At 37.0% G+C, this 24,274-nt stretch overlaps 2 pseudogenes; one reads left to right on the top strand and one right to left on the bottom strand.

Moving 5' to 3' along the window:
- Positions 1-1,532: 1,532 nt before the first annotated feature.
- LOC143388543 (lymphokine-activated killer T-cell-originated protein kinase pseudogene) lies at positions 1,533-2,510 on the bottom strand (annotated as a pseudogene).
- Positions 2,511-7,256: 4,746 nt separating this feature from the next.
- LOC143388541 (bifunctional purine biosynthesis protein ATIC-like) lies at positions 7,257-23,166 on the top strand (annotated as a pseudogene).
- Positions 23,167-24,274: the final 1,108 nt, after the last annotated feature.

Here is a 24,274-nt window from a genome sequence, read left to right as displayed (position 1 = left end):
CAGCTTCCCAAGACCCTGGGATTACAGGCATGTGACACTACATCTAGCTCTCCCAGCACATTTTTTATTGGTGCATTATAATTGTACATAATGGTGGAATTTGTTGTTACGTATTAGTTCATCCACACAATATAATTTGGCCAATATCACTTTATGTTAAATGTTATTATATGATGGTAGTAAATTCTCCAGCAATGTCTTTTTCTTGATTTCTTGACTATTATAGGCCATTTGCATCCCCTTATAAATTTTAGATGCCCCTAATAAATTTCCACAGAAAAACACAATGAGATCTTGGCTGAGATTGCATGGAATTAATAAGTTAATTTAGAGAGAATTGGCATTTTTACAATATTGAATCTGCAAATCCATGAGCATGGTATATCTAGTCTTCTATTTAGATCTTTAATTTTCCCTGAAATATTCTGTAGTTTTCAGTTTTGTGATCTTGCATGTCTTTCCTCAGATTTTTTCTAGAAACATGATGTTTTCCAATGAAATTAATTGCTTAAATATTATTTTATTTATTAATTCTTTTTGCAAATACATATATACCTTAGGTTTTATATTCAGTGATCTAAGTGAATTTACTAATGCTAATTGTGTATATATTATTTTGAGTTTTTTTATGTTTAAAGCATGTCATCCAGAATGACAGCTTTAGATCCTTCTTTCCATTACTTATACCTTACAATTTTTGTTGTTGTTATTGCCTTCTTACACTCACAAGAACCTACAGAGGCAATAATTAATAGTGTAATTAAATATACTTGAATTATTTCTGAACTCAGAGAAAGCACTTGACATTTAATCATTAGATATGTAACAGTAGAATTTTTATTTTTATTTTTTTTTCAGTATGAAAACTATCCTTTATTTTGTATTGCCCTACTTGAGTTCTATTATTTTTATACAATCTTGATTAATAAATAAAAACTAAAAAAGGGATCAGTACAGAAAATACATTAAGTAAATTAAAGTAAACAACTAAGACTGGGGAGATCCAAGACAGCAAGACAGGCCAAAGAATCAAACTACCCAAGGAGTTTTCTATTGAGTCATTTTTTTTCTTCAAGTTCTAGTGACCACTTAATAAGTACATCAGCCAAAAAACTAGAAGCAAATGCAGGCTTTTGCACTGTATAAAGTGCTAATTTTAATAGATTCATAAAAAGAAAATATGTAACAAGGATCATTAGTAAAAGTTATGGTCATCCAATTCAAATTAATATTAGACAGTTTACAACATTTATTGCTAGTGTTTTAGCTCTATATAAGCAACATTTAAGGAACTGCAGAGCTAGTTTTTTAAACTTCACAGAAAATCCAGTATAATACTGAGTGCTTATCATGCAAATATAAAAAATAGCCTTAAGAAGTAATTCAAATGTTAACAGTACTATGGTCCTACAATAGGCCTCTTTCAGAGACTAGTAACTGTGTAGATCATCATAGTGACTATATAAATGTATCCAAATAAACAGAACAGTTATAGACACAAACCACACATGGTGAGGTGGTCATGAACATGGTCACTGGCCATCTAGTTCTAAAGCTTCAACAATGTGTGCAGCAGAGGAACGATCTTTAGGATCTTCATTAGTGCATACAGAGAATAGTTCAATTACTTTCTGGAAGGATTCATCCAGTTCTTCCATATTAATAGGTAGCCTGGTTCCCAAAGCTGTATAATATGCCTCATCATTGAAGTCACCTTCATCAAAAGCTTAATCTTCATCATCATCATCATCATCATCATAAAAATTAAAGTGTGGAATAGATAAAGTCATCATTTCCCACAGAGTAAGGCCATATGCAAATATGTCTGCCTTATCAGTAATAATACCATTTTCCTCCAAAGCTTCCTTGGGCTTTCATGGCTCAGTACCAATGTAACAGGCCTCAGGATCAGTCACAGTCATATTTTCATCCAATGGTAGAGAGACTCCTACATCACAGATTTTAATTGTTTAAAAATCACCTTTAATTACAACATTTGAGGACTTTATATCTCCATGAAGCAGTTTCTTTTCTTGGTGCAAATTCTTTAGCCCTCTTGCCATGTTCAAAGCAACTTTCAAAATTACAGCTGCTGGAAAGGCATCCTGGCTGTCTTTATTTTGTTCCTCTGTTAAATCATTTAGAGACTTTTCACCTCCATACTCCATAGCAAGGCACAGACTGCCATCACTGGCTTCAGTAAAAGCATGATAACCTACAATGTTTGGATGATGAAGGCTTTTCAAAATCTTAGCTTCATCAATCAGTCTCTTTTGGTATATACTCCGATAATCATCACTGCAGATGGGATTAATCTTTTTCACAGCCCAAAGAGAATGAGACAAACCTCTTGGAAATCTTTTCATTAGGTAAACATTTACCCCAGTCCCAAAGTCAAGCTTCTGCATAAATGGAGAGGCAAGGATAGTTGTATATGGAGTTGAACATAACACAGATTTCCTTTTTTCAGATAATTTGCTTGGTGTCTTGAAATTATCAGTTCCTTCCATTGAAACAACCACTCTAGGTCAGGTAGCTCTCCAATCCGCACCAGCATTGCTCACCTTCGGCCCTAGAATTTTTATATATAACCTTTATCATCTTAAAGAAGTCCTCTTCTGGGGCTGGAGTCTTAACTCAGTGGTGAAGCTACAAAAGAAAAGCCTCGCATGCATGAAGCACTGGGTTCCATCCTCAGCACCACATAAAAATAAGTAAATCAAATAAAGGAAATTGTGTCCATCTACTAAAAAATTAAAAAAAAATAAAAATAAAAAAGTTTTCTCCTATCCCCAATTTGCTGAGTTTTCTTATGAACTAGTGGCTAACTTAATTGGAGGTCTTTTTGTATTTGTTGAGATGGTCCTATGGTTTTCACCTTTATTATGTTGATAAGATGAATAATACTGATTAACTTTCAAAGTTTAAACCAATTTTTACTTCTGAAAAAAAGCCAAATTTGGTCATAATATATTATTCTTTGTATTTATTCTGTGGATTTAACTATCTAATACTTTGTTTTAATTTTTGTACATATGTTCATAAGCCTTATAATTTTCTCTTCTTGGAATGTCTTTGTCATATTTTTGTGTCAGGGTTATGATAGCTTCAAAATGAGCTAGGAAAAAAAATTGTTCTCTTTATTCCTTAAAAGAAATTGGGTAGGACTGATAATTATTTATTTCTTAAATATTTTGATGAAATTACCTTTCTGAAAGACATCAGACTTGAAATTTTCTTTGGGGATAAATTATAGATTTAATATGTTCAACAGTGATTCCGATTTTATGATTTTCCTTTGATCAATTAGATAACTTGGGTTTTATTAAAAATTATTTTGCATAGTTTGTCAAATTTATCTGTATAAAATTGTTTAAAATATCTCTCTATTCTCTTTTGTGTCTGTAGGACCTATATAGTTTTATTTCCCTTTAATTCTGATATTAGTAATTTATATTGACTATTGTGAATTGTGCTGCTATTAACTTGGTTATGCATACATCACTGTAGCATGATGACGTCAGTTCTTCAGGATAAATACTGAGGAGTGGTACAGCTGGGTGATATGGTGGTTCCATGCCTAACTTTTTAAGGAAACTCCATACTGATTTTCTTTTTTTTTTTAATTAATTAATTAATTAATTAATTAATTTTTTTATTCAAAACATTACAAAGATTTCAGAATCACATCGGTTATACATCCACATTTTTACATAATACCATAATAGTAACTGTTGTATTCTGCTACCTTTCCTATCCTCTACTATCCCCCCTCCCCTCCCCTCCCATCTTCTCTTTCATATTGGTTGTACAATCTAACATGCCACCAAGAGTGTAAAAGTGTTCCTTTTTCTCCACATCCTCTCCAGCATTTTTATTATTTGTATTGTTGATGACTGCCATTCTGACTGGTGTGAGATGAAATCTCAGTATAGTTTTGGTTTGGATTTCCCTAATTGCTAATGATGTTGAACATTTTTGAATATCTTTGTTGGCCATTTGTATTTCTTCTTTTGAGAAGTGTCTATTTAATTCATTTGCCCACTTATTAATTGGGTTATTTGATTTTTTTTTTTTTTGGTGTAAAGTTTTTTGAGTTCTTTATATATTCTGTAACTTAATCCTCTGTCAGTAGAATAGGCTAACAAAGATTTTCTTCCATTCTGTTGGTTTCCCTTCACATTCTTGTTTCCTTTGCTATGCATAAGCTTTTTAATTTGATGTCATCCCATTTACTACTCTTGGCATTATTTCCCAAGCTTTAGGAGTTCTATTGAGAAAGTCATTTCCTGTGCCTATATGCTAGAATGTTGACCCTATATTTTCTTCTAGGAGTTGTATAGTTTCTGATCTAATTCCTATGTCTGATCGATTTTGAGTTGATTTTTGTGCAAGGTGAGAGCTAAAGGTCTAGTTTCATTCTTCTACATATGGATAACCAGTTGTCCCAGCACCATTTATTAAATGGCTGTTTTTTCTCCAGTGTATGCTTTTGGCACTTTTGTCAAGGATCAGTGACTATATCTGTGTGGGTTTGTATCTGTGTCTTCTACCCTGTACCACTGGTATATGTATCTTGTTTTTATGCCACTACCATGCAATTTTTGTTACTGTAACTCTGTAGTATAATTTAAAGTCAGCTACTGTGATGTCCAGCATTGCTTTTTTGGCATAGAATTGCTTTGGCTATTATGGGCCTTTTATTCTTCCAAATGAATTTAGGACTCTTTTTTTCTTGTTCTGTGAAGAGAGTCATGGGTATTTTGATGGGAATTGTATTTAGTCTGTGTATTGCTTTTGGTAGTGTGGCCATTTTAGCAATATTAATTCTACTTATCCATGAACATGGGAGATCTTTCCATCTTCTGAGGGCTTCTTCAATTTCTTTCTTCTTGTTCTATATTTTTCATTGTAGAGGTCTCTCAACTCCTCGGTTAGATTTATTTCTAGTTGTTCCCCTGCCTCCCCCAGGCTACTGTGAATGGAATGGAATTGTTTTCATGATATTTTTCTCAGCAGATTCATTGTTGGTATATAGGGAAGTTATTAATTTTTTATGTTGATTTTGTAACCTGCTATTTTGCCAAATTTGTATATTAGCTCTAGTAGTCTTTCAGTGGAGTTCTTTGGATCTTCTAGGTATAGGATCATATCATCTGTAAACAATGATAATTTGACTTCTTTCCTTCCTATTTCTATCCCTTTTATTTCCTTCTCTTACCTAATTGCACTGGCTAGTATTTCTAGTACTATATTATTAAACAGGAGTGGTGAGAGTGGCTGTCCTTTTTTTGTCCCAGATTTTAAAGAAAATGCTTTCAGTTTTTCCTCATTTACCCTGAGTTTGGTTTTGGATTTTTATTTATAGCTTTTATGATGTTGAGATAGGTTCCTTCTATCCCTAGTTTTTTCAGTGTTATTTATAATAAATGGGTACTGTATTTTGTCAAAGACCTTCTCTGATCTATTGAGATAACTAAGTGATTTTTGTTCTTAATTTTATTTATTTAATGGATTATATTTATTGATTTGCATATATTAAACAATCCTTGCACCTCTGGAATAAACCAATTTGCTCATGGTGTATAATCTTCTTAATATGTTGCCAAACACGATCTGTCTGCTAATATTTTATTAAGTATTTTTGCATCTCAGTTCATCAGGAATATTTGTCTATAGTTCTATTCCTTGGTGACAAATCTCAACTTTTAAATTTCAAAGTTGGCACACAAAAACCAAAAAGAAAGGGGAAAAATACCACACTCTGAGACACTCTGAAGGTACTGCATTTCTCTTTGAAATGTTTGGAAAATCCAGAATAAGGAGTCAAACAAATTTAGAGGTCGAAAATAGAATTCTTGCTGGGTATGGTGAGGCAGGCATGTAATCCCAGGGACTTAGGAAGCTCAGGCAAGAGGATCACAAATTCATGGCCAGCCTCAGAAATTTAAAAAATGAAATAAAGGACTGGGGAAGGGGATATGGGTCAGTGGTAAAAAGTCCCTGAGTTCAATCCCCAGTGCTAAATAAATAAATAAACCTTTATTCTAGCTAATAAGTATTTATTTTGGGAATTCAAAGCAGCAGCCAGAAGCATTAGAGGAAGAGAAATAATGGAAAGAAATAGACTCCTTTCCATCTAATGTGAGCCTCAGGGCTAAGAATAAAAGGCTGCAGGTGAAGTGTCATGCATTTGTAATCCCAATGATTGGGGAGGTGGAGGTAGGAGGAAAGGCAGAAAGTGAAAAGGACAGATATAATAAATTATAGTTTATATTTTGAAGAATCAGGATGGCAAATTCCAGGCTAACCTGGACAGAAAAGAAAAAAGAGTGGGGGCTGGGTATGTTGCTCAGAGGTAAATCTCCCTGGATTCAATCGCCAGTACACTTTTCCCCACTCCCCAAAAGGGCATGTTACTATTTTTAATACAATTCTAAAGAATACTAAAATAGGCTTGTGTGGACAGCCTATCTTGTGTATTTATTTTAAGCAAATGTGTTATTTCAAAAAGAAAACAAAAAACAGAAACCGAAATGTGTTCAATTTTGCTTTTCCTGTTTTAAATGAATTAAGGTCTTTTCCCTCCCCATTTAACCAGTATCATTCCTCTCCTCTAGGCTTGGGGCAAAACAACACTTACAGATTTGCAAGAAACATAGCATCTTTATTTATGCAGATTTCGGGCAATTTTTATAAGTGAAATAAGCCAACTCAAATGGATGTCCGTTTCACTTCTTCTGGGCTCTGATCTGGGCACTCTCCAGTCAGTCACTTAATAAGTAGACCTCGATTTCATTTTTCAAACCTATTGAAACAGGAGCGTTGCTAGATGATTGCCAAAATCCTTTCGAACTTTTCCACTCTTAAGAACTGTCCCTTGAGGTTCCTTTACTTGTGTTCAGCATCATGCGTTGTCACTTCAATCCACGTTCCAGCCTCCGGAGACAGGCTACCCTGGGCACCAGGAGTTTGCTCCAGAGGCTGTGGAGTGGCCGCATTCTCCGGGACACTGGCAGATCCTGTCGCAGGCCGGTTATTTTGGAATCCGAGGCGGGAACCCTTCCAGTTCAAATTCCGGATCTTGAAGCGCCATCCGGAGCCCCACCCTGCTCGGGTCTCAGCCCGAGGCTCCAATTGCACTTCCGAGGTTGGGCGGGACCCGGGCGGGGCTTATGTCATGTGACAGGACTGTGTCCCTCCCGCCCTCCCGCTTCCTGCACCGGACAGTCCCAGCGGAGCCTCCTCCTTCCAACGTGGTGTCCCCGCAGCCGCCGCGCTCTCCCGGACTAGGTGCTGCAGCCATGGCTCCTGGCCAGCTCGGTGAGGCCCTCGCGAGCCGCGCTATCTGCGAGCTTGCTTTGCAGCTCGGTGTCCCACCATGACTGTGGCCGGGCAGCCACCGCCGGCCGGGCTGGGCTGGGCTGCGGACCCCTCTGTGGGCTGCGATCAGTGCCCAGAGCCCGCTTGTCCCCGCCCAGCGTCTCCTTCTCCGGGCTCGCCAGCTTGCGACCCAGGTGGCTTCGGGGCAGGGCCTGCCTGTTGTAGGCCCAGACGCTGGCCTTGTCACGCATGAGTTTCCTCCCTCAGGCCTTGGAGAAGCAATGTAACATACTGCAAATAGTGAGCAAAAAATGCCTTCTCTTTCAGCCTTGTTCAGTGTCTCTGACAAAACTGGCCTTGTGGAATTTGCCAGAAACCTAACGTCTCTTGGTTTGAATCTGGTTGCTTCCGGAGGAACTGCAAAAGCTCTCAGAGATGCTGGCCTGGCAGTCAGGTAAGGCACAATTTAGTTTTTAAGGTAAGTCCAGGCAGAAAGTGATCCATCCAGAAAAGAATGTAATCCAGGAACCCTGAATAAAACTCCTTATACTGAGTAACGCTACAAGGTTGGAGCAGTCCTCACCCACTTCATGAAAGAGGAAAATGAGCCTCAAAAGTTTAGTAACTTAATAGATCTAGAGTCAAGTAAGGTGTATGATTGGAACCCAGGTAGTTTCAGAACCCCAGATTAATTTAGGTGGGTCATCTATTATGCACGATGAACTCAAAAGTTATAATTCCGTCTGTTCACGTGATTAACTGTTTAATAAAGCTGTTTACATTTTGAAGAATCACATTTACTTCCCCTTGGCACCTCCCCTAACAGAATGAAAGAAAGAACAAGTCATTCATTGGCTCATTTATTACCTTACTAGGCAGTGGAAGGAGATGTCCAGAAGATAAAGCAGAAGGCCATTCCAGACCTCAAGAAACTTGCATTATGGCTGGAGAGGAGGGAAGGCCACTGAAAGGCGGAAAATGATAAAGGACAGATATAATAAACTGTAGTGAGAGTTCAGAGGAAGGCCATATCAATCTCAGAGAGATTTTAGAAAAGGGATGAAACTGCCTTTGTTGCTGTGTGAAAAGTTCACTTCTGGCCCTCCAGACCATGTCGATGTGGATTATCCACATTTTTCTTCATGTAATTCTGTGGTGCATGAGCAGAGCCTCCCTAGATGTACAAGTTCAGATGCCAAGAGAAAGCTTTATTAAATAAATGCTTTCTCTAAATTTTTTTTTGTCCTTTTCCAGTACTGGGAATTGAATCAAGGGTGTTCTACCACTGAGCTACTTTCCCAGCTCCCTACTACCTCCTACCCCACCACACACACTTTTTACAAAAGAAATTTTGAGACAGAGTCTCACTAAGTTTCCCAGGCTGGCCTCAAATTTGGAATCATCCTGCCTCAGCTTCCCAAGTAACTGGGGTTACAGATGTGTACTTCTGCACCCTGGAGCTTCTCAAATCCTTTTTACATCTTAACACTGAGGTAGTAAAAGTGGCTTCTGATTCTCAACATGTTGATGTATTCCTTCCAGTGTTTTTATAAGCATTTCCTCTCTTATGTGAGGTATGTGAGAATCACAGAAAGCTGGCAGGTCTATTTTTCTGAAGAGCAGCAGGATGAGACTATGGAGTCCATATATCTTCTTTCCATTGGGCTGAGTTGGGGTCAGTTCTCATCTGCCCCCACCTTTTTCTCCTTCAAACCTTGTGTTTTGGAAACATTCTAGGCATAATGAATATAATGTGTAAAATAATAATAACCTCTTATGTGTGTGCTATCGAGTTTAAATAGTCATCAACTTTCCAGTGTTATTGTTATTTCTGTCTCTACCTACTCCTCACTTACCCCCATTATGATGATAGCTTTTCTTTTTTTTTAAATTGAGAAGATCGATATGTTTCTATCCTGTTAAAGGGTGAGAATGTTCTCCATGAATGGTTTTCATAGAGCCCAGCACAATAAACTTCACTGAATGGAGTAAGACAAGTGAGAGGGGTATGTTTTGTTGTTTGTTTTTTTTGGTACCAGGAATTGAACCCAGGGGTGCTTAGCTACCCAGCCATATCCACAACCCTTTTTATTTTTTTATTTTGGGCTCTAGAGTCTCACTTAGTTGCTTAGGGACTCTCTAAATTGCTGAGGCTGGCTTTGAATTTGTAGTCCTCCTTCCTCTGCCTCCAAGCCACTGGGATTACAGGAATGTCCCACCATGCCCTACCTGAGGGGTGTTTTATGTATATTAACTCATATAGTCCTCCCAGTAACATTTTTTCTATGGGTAATATTGTCGCTATTAGGCAATTAAGAAAACTGAGTTACACAGAAATCTGTACGGGGTTGGGTATGTAAGTCAGTGGTAGAGTGTTTATGTAGCACGCAAAGAGGCCAGGATCTTTCCCAAAAAGGTAACTATTGTCTTGTGTGGTCAACTGGTGAGGTTTCAGAGTATACAATAGTAAATAGAGAAGACTACATGTGTTACAGACAAATTCTTGAGTACAAAGGAATAACAAGCTTTTTAACCCCACATGTTTATTTCTAGGAATAAATCTGCTATCTCTGTTTTAAGTGATAATCTTTAGTTGGAAGAACTGAATTTTATTTACTAAATTTATTCCTGTGTAGTGTACTCAGGAAATCTGTATCCTATTTTCAGAATTTGCTGTTCTAAAATTTTATTATTTTCTTCCTACAAATGCCATATATGCTGATTGCAGAAAATTTTTTAAAGTGTGGAAATCTATAAAGAAGATAGTAAAAGGGCTTATAATTCTCAACATGTTAATGTCTTTCTTCCAGTGTTTTTATAAGCATTTACTTTACTTCATAGCTTACACAGAAGATACAGTTTTGCTTCTTGCTTTTTTTTCCCCTTGCTCATATATATTATGGGCCTTTTCCCACATCATTACAACTTATAATTTTGCCAGAGAATGTTTATGTGTGTAGCTTTCTGGAGGTCAGCTTGACTTATGTGGGTTAATATTTTAAAATTGCCCTTTATATTTTGTGATCTCTGTTATCATTTTTCTATGTAGTTTTAACATTTACATAGTATTTAATGACGTTTTGTATAACACCCACATTGCTTCTTTTTCCCCTTTTTTATGGTATGAGGAGTTGAACCCAGAGGTACACTATTCCTGAGCTTCATTCCAGTCCTATCATATTTTAATTTTTTTTTTGAGATAGGGTCTCACTAAGTTGCTGAAAAACTCTATAAGTTGCTGAGGCTGGCCTTGACTTTGCGATCCTCTTGTGTCAGTTTCCAGAGTAGCTGGGATTTTGGGCATGTCTTGCCACGTCAGGCCTTACCTCACTTTTCAGAACAGGTTTCTTTTTCCACTTGTTTGATATGCCACTTTTATGCTTTTTTAATCATAAAACTCAATTCTTATTTCTACTTGGTTAATTTCTGAGATAAGAATATTTTTAATGCTTCTTATTAGATACTGCCAAATTGCTTCTCAGGTTGAATCTATTTCTTAATATTTAATTAGTATGGTTTATGATTCAATTTCTGGATTCCTGAAAAAAATGTAAAATTAGTGCTTTAGTATACTGGTTTTCCCCAAACATACTTCAGTTAGAAAATAGAATAACATTTATTTGGAAAGTTAATAGAATTTTATGTAAGAAATGAAATGTACCTGGCCAAGGTGGTGCACTCCTGGAATCCCAGTGACTCCAGAGGTTGAGGCAGGAGAATCAGAGGTTCAAAGCCAGCCTCAGCAATTTAGCAAAACCCTAAGTAGATTAGTGAGACCCTGTCTAAAAATTTTAAAAAGTTTGGGGAGAACTAGGAATATAGCTCAGTGGTTAAGCACCTCTGGAATCAATCTTTGGTACCAAAAAATAAGAAGTCGAATATTGTGAGAAACTTAGGACACTGGAATAATTTTTTTTGTTCAATTCAGGCTGTGAAAAAAAATCTCTTGAAATGAGAACAGTAGACTTGATGGGAGCTGTTTGGATTATTGACAGTTCAGAAATAGTCCTAATATTCTGTTTATGTGTTTCAGAGATGTCTCTGAGATAACTGGATTTCCTGAAATGTTAGGGGGGTCGTGTGAAAACCTTGCATCCTGCAGTCCATGCAGGTAAGTGATATTTTCAGTTTAAAACAATCAATGGTTTACAAGAATATTTTAAAACTTTATAGAACAAAGGAGAAAGAAAGCAAGTCATAAGCTGAAAAAAAAATTACTGCTTGTTAGGTTATATTGGTTTTGTCACATCAACTGTCAAATTTCATACTGCATTAGAACCTGTTTAAAATCTGCCTTACCTTATTACATGATTAATTCAGATTGTTTACTTTTGCTTGCTCTTACTCTTGTCTTAGTAACTACTAATTTAGAGTGTTGTATTTCCTATTGGAGTTACTGAAAATATTTAGTTTTTATAGTATAAAGTATAGACTTTTAAAATCAGAAGATACCTGATTTTTTTAAAAAAATATTTTTTTAGTTGTAGATGGATCTTTATTTTATTTATTTATTCTTATCGGGTGTTGAGGATAGAACCCAGTGCTTCACACATGCTAGGCAAATGCTGTACCACTGAGCTAAAACCCCAGCCCCCAAAATACCTGATTTTTAAAGGATATTTCTTGGAGTGCTTTATTCATTTGCCTGACACAGTTAATTGCAAATAAACAAAAATGGTAATAAATAGTATATTGCTACCTTGTCAGTTGCAGTAAAATTGGGCAAACAAAAACTGGAAGGCTAATGATCATCAGAAAAGCCGTTGACTTAGGGAACACCTGGACTGTGATGGATTTGACACTATTGGTATAAAATTTGTTTTGCAATTTTTACATTTGTTACTCAAGAATGGTATATTAGGTACTGATCCAAGAGATTTTTAAATATACTCACTATTATTTTTTGCTCAATAACTCTTAAACTGCATTTTGTATTTATATAATTAAGAGCATTAGAGGATTTAACTTGATTGATGGGACTTCATTAAATTAAGTACCTTCTTGTTTTCTGAACTTAATCTTTCTTTAACTTTTTTAAATTAGGAATCCTGGCTCGTAATATCCCAGAAGATAATGCTGACATGGCCAGACTTGATTTTAATCTTATAAGGTAAAAATCTGAAGTTGAACTTTTAACACATCAAGAAACAAAGACAAAGAATATGCCAAACCTGATGTTCTTCACTCTATTTTTCCTTCACTGTAAGCCCTTGCAGAGTCCATCTTTCTCTCACCTCCTCTCTTCCCCCGGTTCCTTTCCTCTACTAATACCTCTTCAGTTTTCCTGAGATCCCCTCACCTTTCTTTTTCTTTTTCCTCTTAACCTTTCACATATGAGAGAAAACAACCCTTCACTCAACCTTTGACTTTTCACATTTCAGCCCCTGTATATTTTCTTTACAGGGTTTTTAGTTTAGGTATAAACTTAGGTCATTGATTCATTTTAAATTAATTTTTATATATAGGTGTGAGGTAGTGGTTCAGCTTTACTTTTTTGCATGTGACTGTCCAGTTGTCCTGCATTATTTGTTTAATAGATTTTTTTAAATCGTCATTGGGTGGGCTTGATCTGCTGTGTTTCTATGTTCCATTATGCCAACACTACTTCACTACTGTAGCTCTGTCTTATGTTTTGAAATCAGCAGCTGAGTTTTCCAACTTTGTTTTTTTTTCTCAAGATTATTTTGGGCTCGGTGTAGTGGCCCACACTTGTAATCCCAGAGACTCAAGATGCTAAGGGAAGAGGATTGCAAGTTCCACTCCAGCCTTGGGCAATTCAGCCAGTTCCTGTCTCAAATAAATAAATAAATAAATAAAACCAGGCTAGAGATACAGTTTAGAGCACTTGCAGGTTCAATCCCCAGTTCTAGAAAGAAAAAAATGATTGCCCATTCAGGGACACTTGCATTTCCACATACTTTTTAGGAACACTTGTCCATTTCTACAAAAAAAAAGGTAGTTGTAGTGGGATTGTGTTCAATCAATCAATAGGTGATTTGGGAAATGTTGCCATTTCAGGAGTATTAAGTCTTCCAACCCATAAACATGGGATGTCTTTTCATTCATTTCAGTTTTTCTTCACTTTGTTCCATCATTATTTTGTACCTTTCAGTATACAAGTTTTATATGTTAAATTTATTCTTAAATATTTTTATTCTTTTTGATGCTATTGTAAGTAGGTTTGTTTTTTGAATTTCAGTTTCTGATTGGTCCTTGCTAATGTATAAAGTTGCTTTTTGTCTATTAATCATATATCCTGCAACCTCCATGCATTTTTTTTATTGGTGCTAGTAGGTTTTCTTGTGAGTTTCTTGGGATTTTCTGTATATATAAAACATCATGGCATCTGTGTGTGGGGATAACTTCACTTTTTTTTTTTCTAATCCTGAGGATGCCTTTTATTTTTTGGTGAGTTTTCCTGATGGAAACCTCTAGCACAATGTTGAATATTAGTGATAAGAAAGGCTTTTCTTTTTAAGTATTGGGGCTCGAGCTCAGGAGCACTTAACCAATGAGCCACATCCCCTTGTCATTTTTTTTTGAGACAGTTCTGGCTAAGTTGTTGAGATTGGCTTTGAACTCTAAATTCTCCTGCCTCATCCTCCTGAGCTTCTGGGATTACAGGTATGCGCACTGCTTCTGGCTTGTCAGGTGCTTTTTTGTGCATCTATTGAGATGATCAGATTTTTTTTGTTCTTAATTCTGTTAGCATTATATTAACTGTTTTTTTCTGTTTTAAGAATATTTTTTAGTTGTAGCTGGACACAATATCTTTATTTATTTTTATGTGATGCTGAAGATCAAACCCAGTACCTCACAGTGTAAGGCAAGTGCTCTACCACTGAGCTACAGCGCCAGCCCTTAACTCTTTTTTTTTTTTTTGATACTTACCCCAACTCCACATTATTGGGATAAACTCAACTTGCCATGATGTATAATTTTTTTCTATTTTTGTGGATTCAGTTTGTTAGGATTTTTTTGTGTCAACATACATAAGAGGTAGTGGTCTGTAGTTTTCTTGGGACACGTTTATCTGGTTTGGTATCAGGAAATAGACTTAATAAAATGAACTGGGGGATTCAATCTCCTATTTTCCCAGAGTTTTTGATCACTTTCACTACTTAAACATGTTTGACTCAGGAGCCTGCCCACAGGAATTTGAAGTCCAGAGAGTGGAAGTCTACTTCATTAGTCATTTTAAAATTATTTCTGCATTTTAAGTTATTCTTTTGGCCTTCCTGTTAACATCATTTTTGTGACCACTCTGAAGGCAAAACAAGTATTTCACCTTTAGAATGTTCTACTGTTTTTCATCATCGTGCACAGTCCATTGGTAAGTAAATCTAAATTTGAACATCCTAGATAAAAGTGATCACAGTCTAAAATGAGGGTATTATTTGTAGTTTGGTGTTTTCCATTTCTGTTGAAGTGTTTTAAGTTTCTGTTGGCCTGATGAGGTTACCCAAGTGGTTCCTTGGAGGGACCACTGTGTGACCAGCTGGACAAGTAGACCTTTTAGCACAACTTTTTAGAACTTTTTAGAACTCTGAATGTCAGGCTCACAGTTTGTAATTTGGATATTTTTGGCTTTGATCACGTTTCTAGTACTGACCTCTTCCTAGATAAGCTGTAAACCACATAAGCTGATTCTTCGGTGACGCTCGCTTCTCTCCTTTCTAGAGTTGTTGCCTGTAATCTGTACCCCTTTGTGAAGACAGTGGCTTCTCCAGATGTAACTGTTGAGGAGGCTGTTGAGCAAATTGATATTGGTAAGTTAGAGAAACCATTTTGTGGACTGACTGAGTAGGGGATTATTTGAATTCTAATGAGATTTTCTTTCCATTATTAGTGAAACAAAGATAGTTACTTCTCCAAGATTATCTTCTGGGATAATTATAACTTTTCTGTTTTATTTTCTATTTGTGGTATGGAGTTTTATTTAGGTATTTTTTTTCCTTATTTGTTTTCCTTTTTAAGTCAAGAATTAAAGAGAACTTTGTGTACAGTGACTATAAAGATATTTTTTTGTTGTTGTTCTTGAAAGGTGGAGTGACCTTACTGAGGGCCGCAGCCAAAAATCATGCTCGAGTGACAGTTGTGTGTGAACCAGAGGACTATGTGACAGTGTCCACAGAGATGCAGAGCTCCGATAGTAAGGACACCTCTTTGGAGACGAGATGCAAGTTGGCCTTGAAGGTGGGGGATGCACTAAAGTTACATCTGAGCCAGGCATGGTGGTGCAAGCCTGTGATCCCAGTGACTTGGGAGGCTAAGTCAGGAGGATTGATGGCAAGTTCCAGGGTAGCCTCAATAATTTAATGAGGCCCTAAGCAACTTAGTGAGACCCTGTCTCAAAATGGAAAATAAACAGGGCTAAGGATATGACTTAGTGGTTAAGACCCCTTGGTTCAATCTCTGATACTCCAAAAAAAGTGATGTTTATCGAGTGCAGTGTTTGCCAACCAAATGTATTCAGTTCTTGCTTAGATATATCACCTAACAAGGCTTTGTTTGGAACTGCTATCCTTTTGTTAAAAATAGAATCTACCAAAAAGAATGAAAGACAACAGGAAGGGATCATTTGTAGAGTTATTTGTTGTTTGTGTCATGTTTGTCTCATGCACAGGAACCAGGTATGCAGTTTGCTGTGTGCCTAAAACTCTCTTATCCCTGCTGCTAGTGTCTCACAAAGCTTACACCTTTTGTAGGCATTTACTCACACAGCACAATATGATGAAGCAATTTCAGATTACTTCAGGAAGCAGTACAGTAAAGGAGTGTCTCAGATGCCCTTGAGGTATGGAATGAACCCTCATCAGACTCCTGCCCAGCTCTACACACTGAAGCCCCGGCTTCCCATCACAGGTAAAGCCTAGTGTTGTGTGACTTTGCTGTGTATGGATACTTGTGTGACTTTCTCTGCATTGTACTGATATGAGTCACATTTAGAAAATAAGATAAATTATATAATACCTCTTGCAACTATCCAAAATTGGGATACCAGTTGGACTTGTGAAATGTTGAAGAAATCTGCGGTGGCAAAGAGGTCAAGTTGGAGATACAGATTAGAATGTCCTTCGTATGTGGATGGATATTTGTAAAGATGTGGGATAGGATGGGATGCCTGGGTTTCACAGGGGAGGATCAAGACCAAGCCTTGGGGTGCTTCTCCACTTGGTAGCAAAGCAGTGGAGGGACCAGTGGAGGAAAACCTACACATTTCGATGAGGTGGAATGCTTTAGAATAGAGGAAGGACTTTTGGGGAGTGATTCAAGGAGCAGTTTCCTTGGAATGATAGCTTTAGAATCCATTTGAAGTGGGCCAGAACACAAATTTGAGGTTCGGAAATAATGATACATAATTCTTCAAACAAATTAGGATTTCCATTGGTTTCTAGAGTGAAAAGAGGGTTTTCAGTGTTTGTTCTTGATGTGGACTGTTGGAACAAGTCCTTGGTTAGGGAGAGTGGAGAATAGGAAGAGAGAATTATAAGTGTGGCAGCTTTGGAGACCAAGCACTGATAGAGCAAGAGCAGCCTTGTTCACAATACAAGGGCACGCCCAGAGCCCACAGGCTGGCATCTTTGCTGGTGGGAAGAAGCAGGCCTTCCTGTCAGCTTTCTTTGTTGGCCTCAACAGCTTGGGGAGAGGTGAAGGGGAGCAGGATAAGATGTCTGTTAACTTAAAATGCTCTTCTCCTTCCCCTTCACATTCTTTCACTATCTGTTTTTATTCTACCTCAGGTACATTTTGTGTCTAACAATACTCATGTCCCCATTAACTCCATAACAGACACGACTGTCTTAACTAATCTCTGCTTTCTTTCTTGGCCTTCTTGTTTCAACAACAGAGAATCTTAAAAATGTGCAGCAGATGATGTCACACCTGCTTGAAACCCCTTTCAGCCTTTCCTCTTCAAGCACCTGCCCAGATCTATTTCCTCTGCAGCACCCTCACCCCGCTCCCTAAAAAATACTTAAAAGTCTCCTCAGCCTCCTTCCCTAAAAGATATGTGTATATATACTTACATATACAATAAGTATATATAGTAAATATATGTATATAAATATGTATTTTATATATTACAAATATATAATAAATTAATACATATTTATATATTTATGTATATTTATTCTACATATATATGTATTTGTATGTTTACATATATTAATATATATAGGGGCTGGGGATGTGGCTCAAGTGGTAGCGTGCTCGCCTGGCATACGTGCAGCCTGGGCTCGATCTTCAACACAACATACAAACAAAGATGTTGTGTCCGCCAAAAAATAAATATTAAAAATTCTCTCTCTCTCTCTCTCTCTCTCTCTCTCTCTCTTAAAAAAAAATATATATATAACAGTATACATTTATATATATATATATAGTACTCTTTGAACTTAGGTGAGTGACAGAAGAAACAAATTAGACAATAATGAATTGTAAAAGTAAAATATTTCACAAGACATACAATAATTCATAATAAAGTGAGGCACCCTGTGTATAGCTCCTCATCTCCCTTGCTTCATAGACAAAGTAGCTGTGTCGCGAGTGAGAGAATGATTGGTTTTTGAAACATCTCAAGAGTTGAGTACCAGTTACCCTTCAAGATATTTAAAGACACTAATAATTGGTCAGCCAGAAAGTTCTGCAGAGAAGTTCTGAATCTAGTAAATAGCTAAATAAATAGAAATCGTCTCATTTCTAGTCGTAAGAATCTAGTCATTACAATCATACACACAATTGCATCTTTACTCTTGCTTCAGTTTTGTTTCCAGACACACAAACAAGCATTTACCTTGTAATTAAATCACTGTCAAAAACATTCAAACCATATGATAAAGCAAGATGCCCCCTCTGTTGTGAAAATAAGCATATATTTGGGAGAAATTCAATGAGTCTCTTACAGTAAATCATTGTTTATTTGCCCAGAGCCACCTCTGCCATATTTACCAGAAAACATAAGAAAAAAAAAAAACATGCATACCCCCACACACTAAAATAAGGAAACAATAAATCAAGACTTTTATATCGTACTAGTGAAAATGCTTTTGATAATGGAAAGTACTAGAACTGAAAGTACATGGAGATATTTTTTGCCTCAGAAACTAAATGAGGACTATAAATTACAGGGAAGAAGTACTTGAGATAAAACACAGGTGGTACACACCTGTAATGTCAGCTACTCAGGAGGCTGAGGCAGGAGGATATCAACAAAAATTCAAAGTGCTGAGGATGTAACTCAGTGGTGGAGGACCCTTGACTTTAAACCCCAATACCACCCTCAGCCATGGGCATTTAAGTTCATCCATGTCTTTTCATGGCTTAATAGCCTGTTTCCTTTCATTGCTTAGTTTTTTTGCCTCCCTCATTAGCTTACTGAAGACAATGATATGGGGGAGAGGTAAGAAGGGGTCCTTTATTCACTGATGTATCCCAAGTGCCTGAGCAGCCACTAATGTGGTAGGCAGTTAGCAAACATTTTGTGCAAGGTTTTTACTTTTTTCAAAAAGTCTTTACTATTCAAGATAACATGTGGGAAATGAAATCATGCAGATTTGTTTTTAGTTAGTGCTGGCTCACTGTTTGCTTATATGCACATCTTATGTTTATTCACGAGAGATACTAGCTCATGCCAAAAATAGGAATATAGTTAATGCTAGACTCTGAAGTTGCAGGCTCTTCCTAATTCTCCTTTCCTCCCACCCGCACCTCTTGCTTTAGCTTGTAGTATAATTTTTTCAATTGACAAATTGTAAAATTGTCAATATGTACTCTTTATCTATAATTACAACAATTATCTCAATTCTGAATTTACATGGATCTCTGACTGATTTCCAGTCTTGTCCCAATTCCTCCTGTACCTGAAACTCTATTGTTGATTGATGTCTAGTCTGGCTGGATCTGGTCCTCCAGCAGTGTGTGTGCCTAGCACCTGTGTATGAGTTCATGCTCAGCTGCTTTGTTTTTCTTTGTCAAGTTCCTATATGTTAGTGTCTCCTTGCTCTTAATTGTACTTTACTTGAAACATTTGTGTAGACTTGATAAGTTTTATTTTTTAAGGACTGTAAAGTGTGTGTGTGTGTGTGTTTGTATACAGTGCTCAACAGAGCGTCTGGATTCATAAACCTGTGTGATGCTTTGACTGCATGGCAGCTGGGGAAGGAACTCAGAGAAGCTTTAGACATTCCAGCTGCGGCCTCTTTCAAACACGTTAGCCCAGCAGGTAAAGCACTGTGTTCCTGAATGCTCTGGAGCTGCTCACCATGTGTTTCCTTTAAAATCCTTTAATATGCCTTTGTATACTTGACACGCTGTAATGTGAATCTAGGTGTTCTGTGAAGGTTTCAGTGAGTCTAGTGATAATAGTATCAATATAATAATATCATAAAATACGATAACACATATAATTATTTGACTGTATTATGAGATAGGAAAAGCAGGCCTTTTTTGCTGTGTAAGCATGATTTTATCAGTCAAATGTTTTTCTATGTTTAAAAATGAATCTTAATAAAAGATGAAGAAGTTGTTCTTATGACACTTCATCTGTTGCTCCCCCCGCCCCCCTGCCCCAATACTGGGGATTGAACCCAGGGGCACTCTACCACTGGGCTACATCCCCAACCCTTATACTTAAATGTTATTTTGAGACAGAGTCTCACTAAGATGCTAAGGCTGTCCTGGAACTTGCAGTCCTCCTGCCTTAGTCTCACAAATTGCTGGGATTACAGGCCTGCACTACTACAACTTTTTATAGCCATGTATGAGATACCCTTTTGCTTCTGAATTTAAACCCTAATTCATATATACACACACACACACACACACACACACACACACACACACATATGTTATAGAATTAAGAATATACATATGGATACACACACATATCACCAGCTTTGTTGACAGTGCAACATATAATTATTTCGCAGTATTTATTACTTGTTAAAGCAATAGGAGCAGGGAAGAAATAATTGGTGTGTGTTACCAAGCAAAACAGAAAGAGTCAATAAGGAAATAGCCCAGCTTCCTACACACTGGGTGCTATCAAGTTTCAGTGACTCTGTTTGCAGAAGCTAGAGAGGAGATTAAAGTCCCAACCCTACCCTCCTGCTGCCTTGGTTCCCTCAGCAACTCTATTTTTGGTGTTCAATTTTGTGGATAAGTAGGATTTTATTTGGCACAGGTGGTAAAAAATGTGCTGCATAGACTAGACGTTTAAAAGAGTCTTGATTTAGCAGTTGACTACTAGCAACTTGAGGCTTTAAGTTTATTGATTATTTTGTGGTTTTTGCTATAGGAGCTGTGGTTGGAATTCCACTCAGTGAAGATGAGGCCAAAGTCTGCATGGTCTATGACATGTATAAAACCCTTACACCCATATCAACTGCATATGCAATAGCAAGAGGTGAGACTAATAGGATTTTTTATTTTGGGGGGGAGAAAAAGCAATATTTTATCCTAAACAGATAGGGGAGGAAAAGTTTATTTTGGTTCATGGTTTCAAAGAATTCAGTCCATCCAGGGCTGACTCCATTTCTCTGGGCCCAAGGTGAGGCAGAATGTCATGGTGGAAGGGTACGGTAGAAAAGCCCTGCTTGGTTCATGGCAGCCAGGACGCAGAGGGAGAAGGGGCAAGGGGCCACAGAGAAGATTAACTCTTCAATGGCACACCATAGAGATCCACTTCTCCAGCCATGTCCCACCTGCCCACAGTTACCACCCAGGACAGTATTCCTTTCAAATTACTAATCCACCAAATGGATTAATCCACTGATTAGGTTTCAGCTCTCACAGTCTATAATCGTTTTATCTGAAGATCCCTACAGAAGCTCTTGGTGGACACCGCCTAGCCAAGCCATAACACAGTATTTGGTTGTTGAGCATTTTGCAACCAACGCTGAGACAGAGACTGGCAGTTTACATTTAAAGTCCTGACTAGTGGTCACCTGGCAAAGGTAGTGCCTCCTTTCTGGAAGGAAATGGCAATTTCCAAAGTACTGTCATACAATGAGCTCCTTGGAAGAATTCCTGATCTTCAATTTGTTTGACCTAAGGGAGCACACTGTGGTGCACAGCACACAGGACGGGTGACTCCAACCCTGGAGTGCAGAGTGCTTCCTGTGACTTCCTGCCATCCCCAACCAATGCTAATTTCAAAGTCTTTGGGAGACTCCACATAAAAACTGTTTTAGAGATAAACTTAGCTTCTAGAATTTTTAAAATCCTATGTCTCTAAAGAGTAAGTAAAAAAAGAATTCAAGGTAATGTAAAACACACTTTAATATCTACATCCGGCTCTACTGAGGAATGTTAAAAAAGGAATTTTCCATTTGGGGCTTTTAGCTTCTGAAGCACCATTTCTCTTCCTTTTTTATTACACACGACATTTTCTTCTCCTTATTTGTAATTTATATAGATTTTTGTTTGCAATTCAAATTGAATCTTATTTTGATGAGATTATGGAATGGGACAACATGATCATGAAAACAATTCGCATTGCAAACCTAAGTGCCATCACTCTTGAAAAGAACTTTCTTAGTCTAAGGTCATCTGTATGTGCTTCTGCTTTGCCGTCCTGGTGACGATCTTAAAATATCCCCAAACATGAGGAGTCCCAACAGGAAACTTTTTAAAAAAAAGCATTGTATTCCCTGAAAATGAGACTTTTAAAATTGTAGCCTGCCACTTTCCCTACCACAGTAATGGGAACTTACTGAATAGGAAGCAATTTCAACACTTAAATGTGCTGATGTGATGTTTCTTAATCACGTTAATGAGTTTCATACAACTAGAAATGGAATAGAATTTTCAATGGAAATATAATTAAATAGAAAAAGTCATTTCCTAAACTTGTAGTATCCACCTGATTATTTCTCTATTCACCTCCCCAGAAAGTGTGCCTTACATACACAGTGATATTATCATAGGTAATTTGCATAATTCTTTTAGGTCATTAGATCTGAAAACAATATTAATACACAACAAATTTTAGTACAAATCAAGCACAGTAAGGCACCGTAAAACTTAAAAACCTTTATTTTTCTTTCTAAAGCCTGATAATATTTATTACTTTTACTTTCACCTGGTTTTTCTTCCCATTTGTTGCCTAAATCCAGATCGGTCTTTTAATTACGTCTTTTTGATCTGCCTTGCTTAGAGAATTCTCAGTGGGAACAGTCACATGAGTCAATTAAAAACTGTAATAGATCTTTGGAAATACTTAGTTTTTATTTTGAATGATTTTGCCGAGAAATGGTTAATAAAAAAAGACTATTATACATGTCTTGCATTGTAATTCCCAGACAGAACAGAGCATTTATATTTACTTGATTTGTTCTGAGTTTAATTCATAAGTTTACTATACTGCTTTTGAAAATCCAGTAGATTGTTTTTAAAATAATTTATATTTGTTTATTCTTTTTAGATACATGACAGTAGAGTGTATTTTGACATATTATACATACATGGAGTATTACTTGTTTTAATTAGGATCCCATTCTTGTGGTTGTACGTGATGTGGAGTTTCACTGATGGTGTATTTAAATGTGAACATAGGAAAGTTATGTCAGAGAAGATCCAGTAGACTTTGTTTTCAGATATAAATACCTTTTAAGCTTAAGCTGAGGTGCTGCTTGGTCCCTCACCTATGAGGGTTTGCTTTCTCTTGGGCAGGCGTCTTTGATAGAATTACCTACTGTTATACTGTGTAGGTTGGTCCTAGGTCCTAGTCTTCTCTTCCATGAGCAGGGGTGACTCACTTATGTCTGAGAGTCATTTAATATCACTTTGATCTGTGTTTTTTGTGTTGTTTTAATAGACATGGAACAGCTAGGCTGTAACTGATAGACTGGTGAAGCTGAAAGATTAGTGATATTAAATAGATATCTGGAGTCTGGGTCTGTATATTGCTAAGGAAAACTCATCTGACCTGTAGTCTCTATAAAATCTCCCCCAAATGAGATACTAAATGTCAAAGCATTTTATAAACTAAATCAATTCAAATGTGTATATAAAAACATGCTTCCTGAATTTTTATTAATTATTAATCAACTATTTCCTATGCCATGATTTACTATTCTGAAAGTGAGATTGATTTTTAAAGGGTTTCTCCCTCCCTCCCTCCCTTCCTCCCTTCCTCCCTCCCTCCTTCCTTCCCTCTCTCTCTCTTGCTCTCTCTCTCTCTCTCTCGCTCTCTCTCTCTCCTGGAGATTTAACCCAGAGGTGCTTTACCATGAAACTTTACATCCCTAGTACCTAGCACTTTTGTTTTGAGAGAGAATCTCACTAAATTTCTGAAGCTGGACTTGAACTTGATCTTTGTGCCTCAGATTCTGAAGCCACTGGTATTGGAGGCATGCCCAGCTTCTTTTCTTTTCTTTCTTTTTTTTTTCATGGTACTAAGCATCAAACTCAGGGACTCATGCAATCTAGGCAAGCATTCTGCCGCTGAGCTATACCCCCACCCCTGAATGTCATATTTAATCTCAGAGTTTTGTTGCTTCCCCAAGGTGAAATTGAAAAGGAAATGATCTTTGCAGACCATGAGTAAGGCAACTGTTGAGATGGTAGTTTATCAAGTCATGCTAAAGTGTCAGTCGACATGAATTAAGACAGATTGGATGAGGTTATTATACCATGGGGATTCCCTAAGACAAAGCTACTTGAATAGTATAGTACAGGGAAGTACTAACAGCTCAGCTATCCTTTTATTTTCCTCACAAGTAATCTATTTGAAAAGATGTTTATTCAATGAAGGAAGGAAAGGAGGTGGAGGGAGGGAGGGAGGGAAGAATAATAATGCCTAGAAAAAAGCAACTAAAGATTGTTTCAATTATGCTTCTGAAGTGCTAGCTGGCATGTTTCATAAAGATGAGAGGCTACTTAAATCTGTTAAGGGAAAAAACATAAATCTCTCTGCTCTTGAAGAGTGGAGAAATGACAAAAGTGAAGC

Source organism: Callospermophilus lateralis, unplaced genomic scaffold (genome assembly GCF_048772815.1).
Source record: "Callospermophilus lateralis isolate mCalLat2 unplaced genomic scaffold, mCalLat2.hap1 Scaffold_386, whole genome shotgun sequence".
Classification (NCBI taxonomy): domain Eukaryota; kingdom Metazoa; phylum Chordata; class Mammalia; order Rodentia; family Sciuridae; genus Callospermophilus; species Callospermophilus lateralis.
This window is presented reverse-complemented; position numbering and strand designations above follow the sequence as displayed.